This window comes from Rhinoderma darwinii, chromosome 5 (assembly GCF_050947455.1).
Source record: "Rhinoderma darwinii isolate aRhiDar2 chromosome 5, aRhiDar2.hap1, whole genome shotgun sequence".
In the NCBI taxonomy this organism is placed as follows: domain Eukaryota; kingdom Metazoa; phylum Chordata; class Amphibia; order Anura; family Rhinodermatidae; genus Rhinoderma; species Rhinoderma darwinii.
The window spans coordinates 158,585,842-158,601,705 of record NC_134691.1 but is presented as its reverse complement, the minus strand read 5'-3'; positions in this window follow the sequence as shown (position 1 = coordinate 158,601,705).

Below are 15,864 nucleotides of genomic sequence, written 5' to 3'. Positions count from 1 at the left end.
CGCTCCTAGAGGGAGCCCTGACATCACTTTAGTGACTTCAGGGACTCCCTCCAGGGGAGGAATCCAAGGACAGAGCATTGCCGACGCTATGTCGGGGGATTCCGCTCCTAGAGGGAGCCCCTGACGTCACTGTCCATATATGGACAGTAACGTCAGGGGCTGCTCCTGGAGCGGAATCCCCGGCCACAGCATGGCCGATGCTCCGGCTGAGGATTCTGCTCATAGAGGGAGCCCCAATGGCGATGTCTACAGGGGGTAGCGCTATCTACCGGGTGGGGTGGCGCTATTTTCAAAGGGGGTTGGCACTATCTTCATGGGCACTGTGGCACTATATGGTCACTATCTATAGGGACACTGGGGCTATCTACATTGGCACTGTGTGTGGCACTATCTACATGGGCACTATGGCACTATGTGGGCACTGGCACAATATATATATGGGGGCCATTATACTCTATGGTGGCATCTAAGGTGGCATTAAACTGTATGGGGCAGCTATGGGGAATTATACTGTATAGGGGCAGCTAAGGGGGCATTATATTGTATGGTGGCAGCAAAAGAGGCATTATACTGTATCGTGGCAGCAATAGGGGCCTCATACTGTATGGGGGCAGCTATAGGGGCATTATACTGTATAAGGGCAGCTGTGGGGGCATTATACTGAATGGGGCAGCTATGGGGGCATTATACTGTATATGGGCAGCTATGGGGGCATTATGCTGTATGGGGCAGCTATGGGGCATTATACTGTATGGGGGCATCTGTGTGGGCATTATACTGTATGGGGGCATCTGTGTGGGCATTATACTGTATGGGGCATATGTGTGGGCATTACAGTGTATGGGGCAGCTATGGGGGCATTATACTGTGTGGGGGCAGCTATTTTGCACTATACTGTGTGGGAGGCACTATGGGGTATTATACTATGTGGCGGCAGCTATAGGGGCATTATACTGTCTGTGGGGTTTTATGTGGGCATTATACTGCAGGGAGGCACTATGGGAGCATGATACTGTGTGGACTTACACAGATGTGCATGGGCGGGATTGGGTGGGTTTAGAGGCGTGGCTTCAAAGGAAAAATATTTGCTATGCGTGCCGCATCGGTAGTCCCTCTTTACAATACTTGATAGTTGGGAGCTATGAGTGACACGTCAGATTTGAAAAACGGGGCTGCATCCTGAAGGCCACAATAGATTCGTTCCTGAAGGGGTTAAGCACCAAACTGCTTTAAAGAGGCTCTGTCACCACATTATAAGTGCCCTATCTTGTACATAATGTGATCGGCACTGTAATGTAGATTACAGCAGTGTTTTTTATTTAGAAAACCGATATTTTTTGACGGAGTTATGACCTATATTAGCTTTATGCTAATGAGTTTCTTAATGACCAACTGGGCGTGTTTTACTTTTTGACCAAGTGGGCATTGTGGAGAGAAGTGTATGACGCTGACCAATCAGCGTCATACACTTCTCCCCATTCATTTACACAGCACATAGTGATCTTGCTAGAACACTATGAGTAGCCACAAACACACACACTAACGTTGCTGAAGTGTCCTGACAGTGAATAGACCTCACCTCCAGCCAGGACGGGATGTCTATTCGGAATCCTGACACTTCGGTAACTTTGGTGTGAGATTTACAGCAAGGCAAGTGTAATCTTGCGAGATTACGCTGTAAACTGTCATTTAAAACGAGATTACGCTTGCCTTGCTGTAAATCTCACACAAACGTTAGCGAAGTGTCAGGTTTCTGAATAGACATGACGTCCTGGCTGGTAGTGATCTCTATTCACTGTCAGGACACTTGAGTAACGTTAATGTGTGTGTATGTGGCAGCACATAGTGATCTAGTAAGATCACTATGTGCAGTGTAAATGAATGGAGAGAAGTGTATGATGCTGATTGGTCACTGATTGGTCAGCATCATACACTTCTCTCCACAACGCCCACTTGGTCAAAAAGTAAAACACGCCCAGTTCTCCATTAAGAAACTCATTAGCATAAAGCTAATATAGGTCATAACGCCGTCAAAAATTATAGTTTTTCTAAATAAAAAACACTTCTGTAATGTACATTACTGCGCCGATCACATTATGTACAAGATAGGGCACTTATAATGTGGTGATAGATCCTCTTTAAGCTGCTCTCAATTTGAAAACCACGTCGACCCTTTTTAGATTGGCCAGGATTTTTGGGTGAAAAACCCTATTGATATCCAAAACGCTGAATGTTTAGGCCCTGTTCACACGGAGTTTTTTGACACGTTTTTTGACGCGGAAAACGCGTCGGAAAACGCGCCAAAAACGACCCAAAATGACTCCCATTGATTTCAATGGGAGACGGAGGCGTTTTTTTACCGCGAGTAAAAAAAACGCCTCGCGGCAAAAAGAAGGGACATGACCCTTCTTGATGCGGTTTCCGCGTCCAAAACCGCATTGAAAGCAATGGGGACACGTCAAAAAACACCTCGAACTAGTGAGGTGTTTTCTGACGAGTATATTGCCGAGAGTTTTGGAGGAGTTTCTTGCAGTCTCCTGCTGCTAGTCCAGCCCAGAAAGGGGCTGTCATTTCCTGTCTGCTCGTGGAGGCTGAAAAACATCGTGGACAGAACTCAGGGATACAGAAAACCGAAGTCCTGCATCCAAATACAAGTAAGTGCACTTGCTCCTATGTTCCATACATGCTATACATGTATGGAGCTGTGCATTTTTTTTTTTAGAATTTTTTTTTAAATTTTTTTTTCTGATTTTTTTTTTAGATTTTGTTTTTCAATTTTTTTATTTTTAATTTTTTAATTTTGTTATGCAGTTGTTCATGTATGTCATCTCTTTTTTATTTTTATTTAACATTTCAGGAACAGAAATGACGACAGCAGAGGTGTACCACCGAATGGACATTGATGTTGGGAAATTGATTCAAGAAGTAAGTATACTTTTTTTTTTTTAATGTGGGCCTGTTCACATCAGCGTGGTTTCCGCTGAGGGGTTCCGTCGGTGCTTTCAGTCAGGGGAACCCCTCAACGGAAAGGCAAGTGTGAAGTGGTGACAGATCCGTTGCTAATTGTTTCTGTTTGTCCCCGTTGTGCAAAGGGTTCTGTCGTTTCGACTGAACCAATACCGCAGTGTAGGGAATCCCATTAGCAACGGATCCATCAGCATTGAAGTCAATGATGATGCAAACAGAAAACAATGTTTTTTTTAATGTGGGCCTGTTCACATCAGCGTGGTTTCTGCTCAGGGGTTCCGTCGGTGCTTTCAGTCAGGGGAACCCCTCAACGGAAAGGCAAGTGTGAAGTAAGTTCCGTTTGCATCACCATTCATTTCAATGGTGACAGATCCGTTGACAGAAGGCTGTCAGGCTGGGTTCACACGACCATGTTACGTCTGTAATGTACGGAACGTATTTCAGCCGGAAGACCCGGACCGAAGACAGTGCAGGGAGCCGGGCTCCTAGCATCATAGTGATGTACGACGCTAGGAGTCCCTGCCTCGCTGCAGGACAACTGTCCCGTACTGTAATCATGATTACAGTACGGGACAGTAGTTCCACGCAGAGGCAGGGACTCCTAGTGTCGTACATCACTATGATGCTAGGAGCCCGGCTCCCTGCACTGTCTTCGGTCCGGGTCTTCCGGCCGAAATACGTTCCGTACATTATGGACGTAACATGGTTGTGTGAACCCAGCCTCATGCGTGTGAAAACCTCGGCAAAAACAGCCTGAAAAACCGCCTGGAAAACCGCCTCAAAAACCACGTCAAAAACCACGTCAAAAACCACATCAAACATGAAAACCTCCAGGGTCAGTTTTTACAGGAGGAATTTTCCTCCTGCAAAAAACTCCGTGTGAACAGGGCCTTAGAGGGATATATTACTATATAAAACTGGGACAGAGTTCTAGGAAGAAATCATACACAGCAGCACATCCCTATGACAAAGACACTATACAGGAATAACAGATGCAAGACATAGTAATGAGGGTTACATCAAATATACCCAGGACATCACTGACACAAGATTCAAAGCAAGGACTAGATAAAGAAGCGAGATAGAATCCCATTCATATTGGCCCAGGCTCAATAGATGTCAATGTCCCAGTGATCAAACAAGGCTTCATATACTGTAGTCCGCGGAGTTGGAAATCTAAACAGCCAGCATGTTATGTCAAGAGGGAAAGACATCAATAAACAGGAAAGGGAAAGGAACATGATTACACAGAAGAAAAGGATAGTCTCTAGTGGCTACAATATCGAGCCCTGTTCTTTCAAGGACCAGAAAAGTTTTAAAAAAAGTTGTTTAAAGAGGATCTGTCACTAGTTTAGTATTGCCCAATCTCCTAGCTAATCTAATAGGCGCTGTCACACTGATAATGCTAGTGAAAATTGCGTCCCAAAACGTTTGTTATTTCAAAAGTTATGTAAATATGTAAATGAGCCTTTATTAGACAACTGGGAGGTAACACCAGCGATTCTCCTGAGGTGGAGCTACGTCACAGCCTCTGACGCTGTCCTATCAGCATAAAGCTGCTTCACACAGTGTGACAGACTGAGGCTGGAAGGAAGGGGGATCACTTCAAACAGCCATATCTCAGGCTGTGGATCACCTAGAACAGTGGTGTCATATGAAAGAGGAGATTCTAATCTTTTATATGGCACCAGGATCACAGTTCTAACAACCGGAGATGTGAACAGTTGAAAACACAGTCGGGAATGGAAGCTGTACACTATATGATCACGCTGTGTTGCTGGGCAGGGAAGGGGGAGAAGCTGTATGACGCTGACTGGACAGCGTCATGCAGAAAACATTACACCGTCAAAACTACGGAACCCTTGCACAACGGAGGCAAACGGAAACCATTGGCACTGGATCCACCACCATTGAAATAAATGGTGAAGGAAACGGAAACCTCTGATTTGGGTTTGTGTCAGTCAGGGCTCCGTTCCGAAGGAAAGCTCCGTCGGAACGGAGCCCTGATGCAGATGTGAACGAAGCCTAAATTAGTATTATTAGAAAAATGCTCATAACTTTCCAAATAATAAACGTTTTTGAAAAAACAACATCACACTGTAATCAGCATCATAGCGCCTATTAGATTAGTTAGGAGATAGGGAATTAATAAACTAGTGACAGATCCTCTTTAAAGAGGCTCTGTCACCGGATTATAAGTGCCCTATCTCCTACATAATGTGATTGGCGCTGTAATGTAGATAACAACAGTGGTTTTTATTTTGAAAAAAGATCATTTTTGACCAAGTTATAAACAATTTTAGATTTATGCTAATTAGTTTCTTAATAGACAACTGGGCGTTTTTTACTTTTTACCAACTGGGCGTTGTGAAGAGAAGTGTATGACGCTGACCAATCAGTGACCAATCAGCGTCATACACTTCTCATTGTTCCAGCCCAGCTTCTTTCACTGCACAATCACGCTGTAACAATCACCCTGTAACAATGGGCTGGAACAATGAGAAGTGTATGACGCTGATTGGTCACTGATTGGTCAGCGTCATACACTTCTCTTCACAACGGACAGGCAGTAATACACTGCAATACAAAAGTATTGCAGTGTATTATAAATGCGATCGCAGAATCGCATATTATAGTCCCCTAGTGGGACTAGTAAAAAAGTGAAAAAAAAGTTTAATAAAGTTAATTTTAAAAAAAATGTGTAAAAAAATTAAAAACCCAGCTTTTCCCCTTACAAAATGCTTTACTATTAAAAAAACTAAATAAAGTAAAAAAGTTACACATATTTGGTATCGCCGCGTCCGTAACGACCCCGACTATAAATCTATTACATTATTTAACCCGCACGGTGAACGCCGTAAAAAATGTAATAAAAAACTATGGAAAAATTGCTGTTTTCTGTGAATACTGACTTTAAAAAAATTTGATAAAAAGTGATCAAAAAGTCGCATCTACTCCAAAATGGTACCAATAAAAACTACAAGTCTTCCCGCAAAAAAAAGCCCTCATACAACCGCATCGGCGAAAAAATAAAAACGTTACGGCTCTTTAAATATGGAGACACAAAAACAAATAATTTTGAAAAAAAAGCGTTTTTACTGTGTAAAAGTAGTAAAACATACAAAAACTATACAAATTTGGTATCGTTGCAATCATAACAACCCGCTGAATAAAGTTATTGTGTTATTTATATCACACGGTAAACGGCGTAGATTTAAGACGCGAAAAAGAGTGGCGAAATTTCATGTTTTTTTCTATTTCCCCCCAAATAAAAGTTAATGAAAGTTAATCAAAAAATAATATGTCCCCCAAAATGGTGCTATTAAAAAATACAACTTGTCCCACAAAAAACAAGACCTTATACAGCTATGTCGACTCAAAAATAAAAAGGTTATAGCTCTTGGAATGCGACGATGGAAAAACTTAAAAAATGGCTTGGTCATTAAGGTTTAAAATAGGCTGGTCATTAAGGGGTTAACATATGCACAACCTTATATTTGTTCAGAGAGACTCATTCACCAAGAGTCTAGAATGTGCCCTTAATGTAGTGTGGGTGTGCACAACCTTTTCTGGTCTGAGTGCCACATTGTCAGATTTTACCATCTCCAATACTTCAATGGGTATTCTCATCTGAGACATTAATAGCATATCGACAGTATATGACATACATTTCTGATAGATGGGGATCCACTTTTGGAAATCCCACCTAAAAGGAGAATGGGGGGTCCCCTGCTCATAACTCTCATATACTACAATGGAGATAACTGCCTTGTGTCCTCTCTTACGTTGCAGAATTACAGTGAATCCGCAGCAATTTACAGTACAATACATGTGGATGGGGTTCTTATCAAAACCTCATCTACACGTAACGGAAAAATTCTGCACGGAAATGTAAAAATTCATAGTATGTTGATCATGTTGTGGAAAGACTGCAGATTTTTACTTAAGATTTCCTTTTCAATGCATAGGGTGGAATTCACGGCAAAACCCGCAGCACATGACAGTGCATGACACAGGAATTCAAAGAACAGAGGAAAGTCAGTGGAATTCCGCCACATCTGAACGTGCCCTAAGTTTTTCCTGGGTTGCTCCTTTAAAGAGGCTCTGTCACCAGATTATAAGTGCCCTATCTCCTACATAATCTGATCGGCGCTGTAATGTAGATAACAACAGTGGTTTTTATTTTGAAAAACTATCATTTTTGAGCAAGTCATGAGCAATTTTAGATTTATGCTAATTTGTTTCTTAATGCTTAAAGGACGGGTGTCGCAAATTTTTTTTTTTATATAATATTGCTTTTAGTATGTTATTAAAATACATTTTATTTATTTGTGTGTTTTGTGTTTTACTTTTTTCTTTTTTCTAACTTTTACTTCACTATGGGGGCTGCCATTTTGTTTTTCATATCTGTATGTGTCGATTAACGACACATACAGAGATGGAATACGGCAGCTACAATGCATAGGAGTCAATGAACGGGAGCCGTTCCATTGATTCTGCTCTCTGGCTCTGTACTGCGCAGACGCAGGTCAGAGTCACACAGCAGAGCAGCTGTTTGCAGGGAGAGAGCAGGCGCCATCATGAAGACCAGCTGCACTTGCAGGTAAGATGTGTGTCTCTGTCTGTCCCACTCTCTCTCACAGACCGCCGCTCTCGTGACCCCCGACGGCCCACCCCACGCCCCCCCCCCTACGCCTCCCCCCCGCTGTTAGTGTGGTACCCAGCTTTCCCAGACCCCTGAACGATAAATCTCTCTTGTTGTGCTGAGACTGAGAGGTTCATTAGTCACATTCCCAAACAGTCTCAGCACAACTATAAAGATTTACCGTTCAGGGGTCTGGGAAAGCTGAGTGACCACCATTACCCCTCCTACTGGAGTGTGAGATTCATTAGTCACATCCCCAAACACACTCCAGTAGGAGGGGTAATGGTGGTCACCCAGCTTTCCCAGACCCCTGAACGATAAATCTCTCTAGTTGTACTGAGACTGAGAGGTTCATTAGTCACATCCCCAAACAGTCTCAGCACAACTAGAGAGATTTACCGTTCAGGGGTCTGGAAAAGCTGGGTGACCACCATTACCCCTTCTACTGGAGTGTGAGAGGTTCATTAGTCACATCCCCAAACACTCCAGTAGGAGGGGTAATGGTGGTCACCCAGCTTTCCCAGAAGCAGATATAACCAGGAAAGGGCTGGATGGACGGGCTGAGGGTGCACAGCGTTTTTGGTGATCCCCCTCTGTCATGTGATTGGACCTAGGTTACCGATTCTGATGCAGACGGGGTTCATGTGACTATAAATCTGTCCATAACAAGAGACAGTGCACTCAGGACAAGCCCTGCCCTCATGCCGTAGGTTGTGTGGTTCTGTCTGCAGTGATGGTGGTGGGTGGCTCTGACACCCGCCTCCCCCGTCGGGTCATCTCAGGTCAGAAGAGGTGTCCGGATTAGAGACACTGCGCCGCACTTGTCCTCAGGTTGTGTCTGGTATTGCAGTTCACCTCCATTGAAGTGAATAGGACAGAGCTGTAATACCACACACGACCTGAGGACAGGTGCGGCGCCATGTTTTCCTGGACGACCCCTTTAAGACTTTTCCCGTGTGTGTGTGTGTGTGGCAGAGCGGAGTGTGCACGGGCGCCGCTGATACTTCATAGCCGCTTATCAGCTGTTTTGAAGAATCAGCGGCGAGCACCCCCCCCCCACACACACACACACACACAAATCCCCCCAAACACGCAAAATCAAGTGTAATCAAGCGTTTTTTTAATGTGTTTTTTTGCATATAAAATGTGCAAAAAAACAAAACGTGTCAAATACACTGCGTGTGAACCGGTCAACTGAAAAGTCATTCACTTCACTTTCATCATTCTAAGGGCTCATTTTCACGCGCGTCGCAGGGACCTATATTAGTCTATGGGGCCATGCAGACAGGTGCGTGATATTATGTCCGCTGCGTAAAGGTCACTACATGTCCGTTCTTGTCCGTTCTTTGAGCGTTTTTCGCGCATCACGCACCCATTGAAGTCAATGGGTGCGTGAAAACCACGCATGTCACACAGAAGCACTTCCGTGGGACGCGTGTGATTCGCGCAACAGCAGTGAAAAGGATAAATGAAAACAGAAAAGCACCACGTGCTTTTCTGTTTACAAACATCCAAACGGAGTGTCATAATGATGGCGGCTGCGCGAAAAACACGCAGCCTCGCATCATATGGTGATGACACGGAGCTGTTAAGTGCCTTTTGCGCACGCAAAACACAGCGTTTTTTGCGCGCGCAAAACGCACATGCTCGTGTAAACCCGGCCTAAGGCTGGATTCACACGAGCGTGTGCTTTTTGTGCACGCAAAAAACGCAATGTTTTGCGTGCCCAATACATTAGTATTGCAGTGTATTGTACCAGTGATCCAATGATCGCTGGCTCAAGTCTCCTAAGGGGATTGATTAATAAAATGTGTAGAAGAATTATAGTTATTAGTAGTGAGAATTTTTTTTTTTTAAAGTTAAAAAAAAACACCTTTTCGCATTTTTCTTCTAAAGTAATGTAAAAGAATGAACAAAATTGGTATCGCTACGTCTGTAAAAGTCCGAACTATTACAATATACCATTATTTAATTTGCACAGTGCACACCTTAAAAAAAAATAATAATTGAAACCTCCAAAATCGCTGTTTTTTTTTTGTCACCTTCGCTCTAAAAAAAAAATGTAATACAACTTTTGAATCACTTTTTATGTACCAAAAAATGGTACCAATAAAAACTGCAGCTCCTCCCGCAAGAAATAAGCCCTCACACCACTCTATTGATGGAAAAATAAAAAAGTTATGGCTCTTGGAAAGCGGGGAGTGAAAATCTAAAATATGAAAGCAAAAAATGGATCAGTCCTGAAAGGGTTAATTCATTTCTAATGAAAAAACGTATGACCACATGTGGGGTATTTCCGTACTCGGGAGAAATTGCTTTATAAAAAATGGTTGTTTTTTTCCTCCTTTATCCCTTGTGAAAATGAGAAAATTTAACATTTTAGTGGAAAAAATGTTGATATTAATTTTCACGCCCTAATTCTAATAAACTCTGCAAAAGACCCTTGGGGTGTAAATGCTCACTATACCCCTAGAAAAATTCCTTGAAGGTTTTTCCAAAATGGGGTCACTTTTTGTGGGTTTCCACTGTTTTGGTCCCTCCAGTGCATTGCAAATGCGACATGGCACCGAAAACCATTCCAGCAAAATCATAAATCCAAATGGCGCTCCTTCCCTTCTGAGCCCTGCTGTGGGTCCAAACAGCAGTTTATTACCACATATGGGGTATTGTCGTAATCGGGAGACATTGCTTTACAAATGTTGGGGTGCATTTTCTTCGTTATTCCTTGTAAATAATAAAAATTTCAATGTTGTTTCAGAAAAAAAGTACATTTTAATTTTTACAGACTAATTCCAATATATTTAGCGAAAAACCTGTGTGGTCAAAATGCTAACTATACCCCTAGATAAATACCTTAAGGGGTCTAGTTTTCGAAATGGGGTCGTTTATGGGGAGTGTCTATCGTTCTGGCAGCTCAAAGCTTCTCCAAATGTACAGTGGGGCCTAAAACATTTTCAAGCAAAATATCCTGAAAGCCTCCGGGTGCTCCCTTCATTTGGGGCCCTGCCGTGTGTCCAAACAACGCATTAGGGCCACAATGTGGGTATTTTTGAAAACAGGAGAAAGAGGGTGATAGATTTTGGGGTGTGTTTCTTCATTTTCATGTTCGCTTTACAAAGAAATCGGTCTTCAAACTAATACTTTTATGAAAAAAGTGATTTATTATTTTTTTTTAACCTGATATGCATTAAATTTAGCAAAGAACTGTGGGGTCAAAATACTTACTATACCCCTAGATAAATACCTTAAGGGGTCTAGTTTTCGAAATGGGGTCGTTTATGGGGAGTTTCTATCGTTCTGGCAGCTCAAAGCCTCTCCAAATGTACAGTGGGGCCTAAAACATTTTCAAGCAAAATATGAGTCCTGAAAGCCTCCGGGTGCTCCCTTCCTTTTTGGCCCTGCCGTGTGTCCAGGCAGCGCATTAGGGCCACAATGTGGGTATTTTTGAAAACAGGAGAAACAGGGTGATAGATTTTGTGGTGTGTTTCTTCATTCTCATGTTCGCTTTACAAAGAAATCGGTCTTCAAACTGATACATTTATGAAAAATGTGAAAAAAAATTTTTTTCACCTGTTATGCATTAAATTTAGCAAAAAACTGTGGGGTAAAAATACTTACTATACCCCTAAATAAATACCTTATGTGGTCTAGTTTTCTAATGGGGTAGTTTATGGGGAGTTTCTATCGTTCTGGCAGCTCAAAACCTCTCCAAATGTACAGTGGGGCCTAAAACATTTTCAAGCAAAATATGAGTCCTGAAAGCCTCCGGGTGCTCCCTTCCTTTTGGGCCCTGCCGTGTGACCAGGCAGCGCATTAGGGCCACAATGTGGGTATTTTTGAAAACAGGAGAAACAGGGTGATAGATTTTGTGGTGTGTTTCTTCATTCTCATGGTTGCTTTACAAAGAAATTGGTCTTCAAACTGATACTTTTATGAAAAAAAGTGACTTTTTTTTTTTTCACCTGCTATGTATTAAATTTAGCAAAAAAACTGTGGGGTCAAAATACTTACTTTACCCCTAGGTAAATACCTTAAGGGGTCTAGTTTTCTAAATGGGGTCATTTGTGGGGGTTTTCATCACTCTGAGACCTATGAGCCCCTGAAAACCTGGCTTGGTGCAGGAAAACAAAATGTACTTCAAAATTTATAAAATTAATATTCAATTTGTAAGTCTTCTAAATTGCTGAAAATGTATTTTATTTTTTCAAAAGTGCTGCCAAAATAGAGTAAAGAGATAGAAATATATATTTAATTAAAAAAATTGTACAGTATGTATGTACATATGTCACATATTGCAGTTAAAAATAGGGAAAAGTTGTAATTTGTACAAAATTTCTTCCATTTTTCTATTTTCTTATTAATTTTCGCAAATTGTATCAGTCTACTTTTGCCACTAAAATAAAGTACAACATGTGATGAAAAAACAATGTCAGAATTAATTGGATATTCAAAACTTTCACAGAGTTATTCTCTGATAAAGTCAGACATACCAGATTTGACAAATCTGGCTGGGTCATTAAGGTACAAACATGCCCGGTCATTAAGGGGTTAAAGGCTGTATAAGGGGCAGACATGGACTTACAAGGTATCTACCTATATGTGGCATTGTTCGAGACAGTTTTGTTCCTTCTGAGGGAGAGATATTTGCATACTTTTTTCACAGGGAGCATTGCTCCAAAAACTCCCTAACAGCTGGACCTCTGCATGGAGAATTAGTACCTTTTTAGAAGCTGTTGATTTTCAACAGGTGCAGCAGACAGTGGTGAATGTCCATGTTGATGAGGAAACCAGAGTAGTCTCCCACTATACTGCACAAGTGCTAGGGTCACACTTTGTATAAAACCGGACGGATTTTGGCCCTTAGAAAAAGTTCCAGTAGTGGGCCGTAGGCACCCCAGTCCAACACTGCGTGTTGTCTTGATGTACCATTAGCACCAAATGGATATTACTTGCCATTACTTTTTCCTTATTTTCTTAAATCATTTATGAATCAGTCACGTGATATAGTTGGGTTTGCAGTGGTCCGGGCCGCTTTATTGATTTCCCGCAATGCGCCGTACAGCGGGAAGGGAGTTAACGCACAGCTCTGTACATGTTATCACAGTGCCATCACCAGTGGGAGCCGGATGTAATATACAGTCAGGTTGCTGATTCAACTAACGACCACGTCATCTAACGAGTTTAGAAAAAGGGAAGGGGATTGTGGTGTGCTGATGGGTTGCCAAGGCAGCAGGGGGCCTACCAAAGGCCCCTGTATTTGAGCCAATTAGGCCCTTCCAGAGACAGGTCCTAGTAGGCTGCCTGTCATTAAAAAACTGACAGTGTAGTAGTGCAGTGTATTATGTGAGCAATCAAAGGATCGCATCTTTAAAAAGTAAAATTAAGTATTTAGAAATATAAAAATAAAAGTAAAAAAACACGAAAATCACCTATTTGACACAGAAAAAATGAGAAAATGAGAAAAAAACATAAGAAAAACTATAAAAATTATTATGTCGTCCATAACAACCCATACTCTAAAATTATGACCTAAAAAAAAAGACAAACTGCCAGAATTGTTGTTTTTGATAATCCCACCTCCTAAAACATGAATGAAAGTGCTAAAAACAAAGTCGTATGTACCCCAAAATAGTACCAATGATAACAGGTTGTCGTGCAAAAAACAACATCTCCTTCGACGAACAAAAGCAAAACTGTTATGGGTCTTTAAATGTGGCGACACAAAAACATTTTTCTTTTTTGAAAAGTGTTTTTAATGTGCAAAAGTAGTAAAACATAAAAAATAAAATAAAACCCAAAAAACTATGGTGAAATTGAAGTCCTCCCTCAAAAAAAAGTGTACAAGGTAAAACAATTAATTATATGTACCCCAAAATGGTGCCAATGGTGCTAGCCCCCTTTTATATCCAACCCACCACCATCAATGGTAAATACAGTCTGGCCTAGGTGGAAACTATAATGTGTGAGTATATTTGTTCACTGGGCAAACTTATGTGTTTATAACGGCTTTAGCTGGGAAAGCAGTTCCACCATATTTAGATCACACAAAGATTTAAAAAATTAGTCATGTACTGCCTAAAATTGGTGCGTCAAGAGTGTATGCCAGGATCCAATTATAACGACCCAGACACAACACAGGGGCAAAGTATTGGGGTATTTAGTAGTAAGTGGTGACATGATGGACCATAATGAGAACCCCAATTTAATACAAAATAAATTGAAGAATGGACTACTGCCATCTCCCCTAATAGTGGCACCAGTAACAATAGTAACATATAGTAACAACCAGTAACATGTTATAGTATGTTGCCATGCAACAAAGCAAGATCATAACTTGATTGCCACTCTCTCTGGGTTCAACTGTTAAATAAAGCAACCTTATCACTTGATATATGGCACATCATAGTCATATGTAATAGGGAGAGAGAGGATGGCATGTCAAAGTACAGCAATCATTATAGGAAGAGAGATTAGGGGACCCTGACATATCCATTTCAAGTTTTGTCTCTCTTCCTATGGTTATTGTTTATAGTATGCTACTGCTCATAAATGCATGCACACGACCGTGCAGTATTTACGGTCAGTAAATACTGCACGGATGGACCACGGAGTGTCATCTGCATTTGTGGACCTTGCTCACAGTAATAAGTATAGGAGCACGGTCTGTAAAAGTGAAAAATAGGACATGTCCTATTTTTTGCAGCTCATTTCTACGGCCTGGACACACACCTGTAAATATACGGGAAGGTGTCCGTGGTCTATAGAAATGAATGTCAGTATTTTATCCGCAATTACGGGTCCGTAATAGTTGATAAAAACTATGGTCGCGTGCATGAGGCCTTATTGTGCAACATACAGCTGGGGTCATAAACCACATATGGCTCTCGAGAAAATGTAGTTATCCGTTCATAGATTCCTTAGATTTATAAACTAAATGTTTTCTGAGGGAAATAAAATGTTAACTTCGTTAAAGTGTAAGTAAACTTTCAACAAACTTCTGACATGTCATAGTGACATGTCAGAAGTTTTGATCGGTGGGTGACCGAGCACAGAGACCCCCACCAATCGCTAAAATGACAGAAAAGCTCGGGGAGCGCTGAGCCGCTTGGCTTTTTTCGTAAAGTTGATGTAATGGTTTACGGGCCCATAGACTTTCTATTGAGTCCGTACACCATTACATCGGCTTTCCAGAAAATGCCGATCAGAAACCAAGCGGATCAGCGCACACCCGAACGCTTCCACCGCTTTGTTTTAGCGGTCAGTGGGGGTCTCAGATCCCCACCGATCAAAACTTCTGACATGTCATACTGACATGTCAGAAGTTTGTTAAAAGTTTAGTTAACCTTTAATACTACAGTGGTTAGCATAGCATAAGACATCAATGAAAAATTGAGGAAAATTTATCTAATTTGCTTTTAGCTTTCGGAAAAGTCTCTGGAGATGCATGTTGTTAAGGATTATTTAGAATTTAGGCTGATTGCTAGTGTAGCAGAGAGTCAAATCCTTTGAGAAATGAAGCCACAGAAATATTTTACTTTCTTGTCCATGAATAATTAAAAGCTAATAACAAAATCCTGGGAGAAGCTTCATTAATAAAATGCCTAGTTTGAGAGCAGTGGCATGACTAGAGTCCTATGGGCCTCCAGGACAAAACTTGCACCTGGGCCAACAACCATCCCCCCACTTCCCCCCTCACCGCTCCCCACGATTGTTGCTAATATGTGCAGGTCCCAGTTGCATTTCGAGTCTCAAAGACAACGTAGTGTCTGTGGAACACCACCATACTGTTACTGAATAATTCAGCCACACCATGACCAGATCACATATTACCACATATGTCAGCGCTGTAAGCACGGCTATTCGTTTATGATTGACATCCATCTTTCCAGTTGACGTCAGCGCTAGCGGCTCTGAAAGCCCACACTTGCATGGGAATGGGGGATGTCAATCACAGAAAAATAGGTCATAGATGCCAACATTTGATTTTTTTTTTCAGGAACACTTAGAGTATGAGGTTTGTGGGGTTGGGGTTTATATGTTGGGTGTGGCTAATGGGGCGTGGCTTTCTTACCAGAATTTCAGAATGCAAATAAATGAACAAAAATTTCTGTACTCGTTTGGCTGACAACTATTAGGGTGGCCAGTATCTTTCTGATTATCTGGTTGTATACAGGCAAGTGATGTCTCACTTTATCACCAGGGCTAGGCGATATGAGCTGACCACTACTGGTAGCGTAAAAAGGAGCATAGTT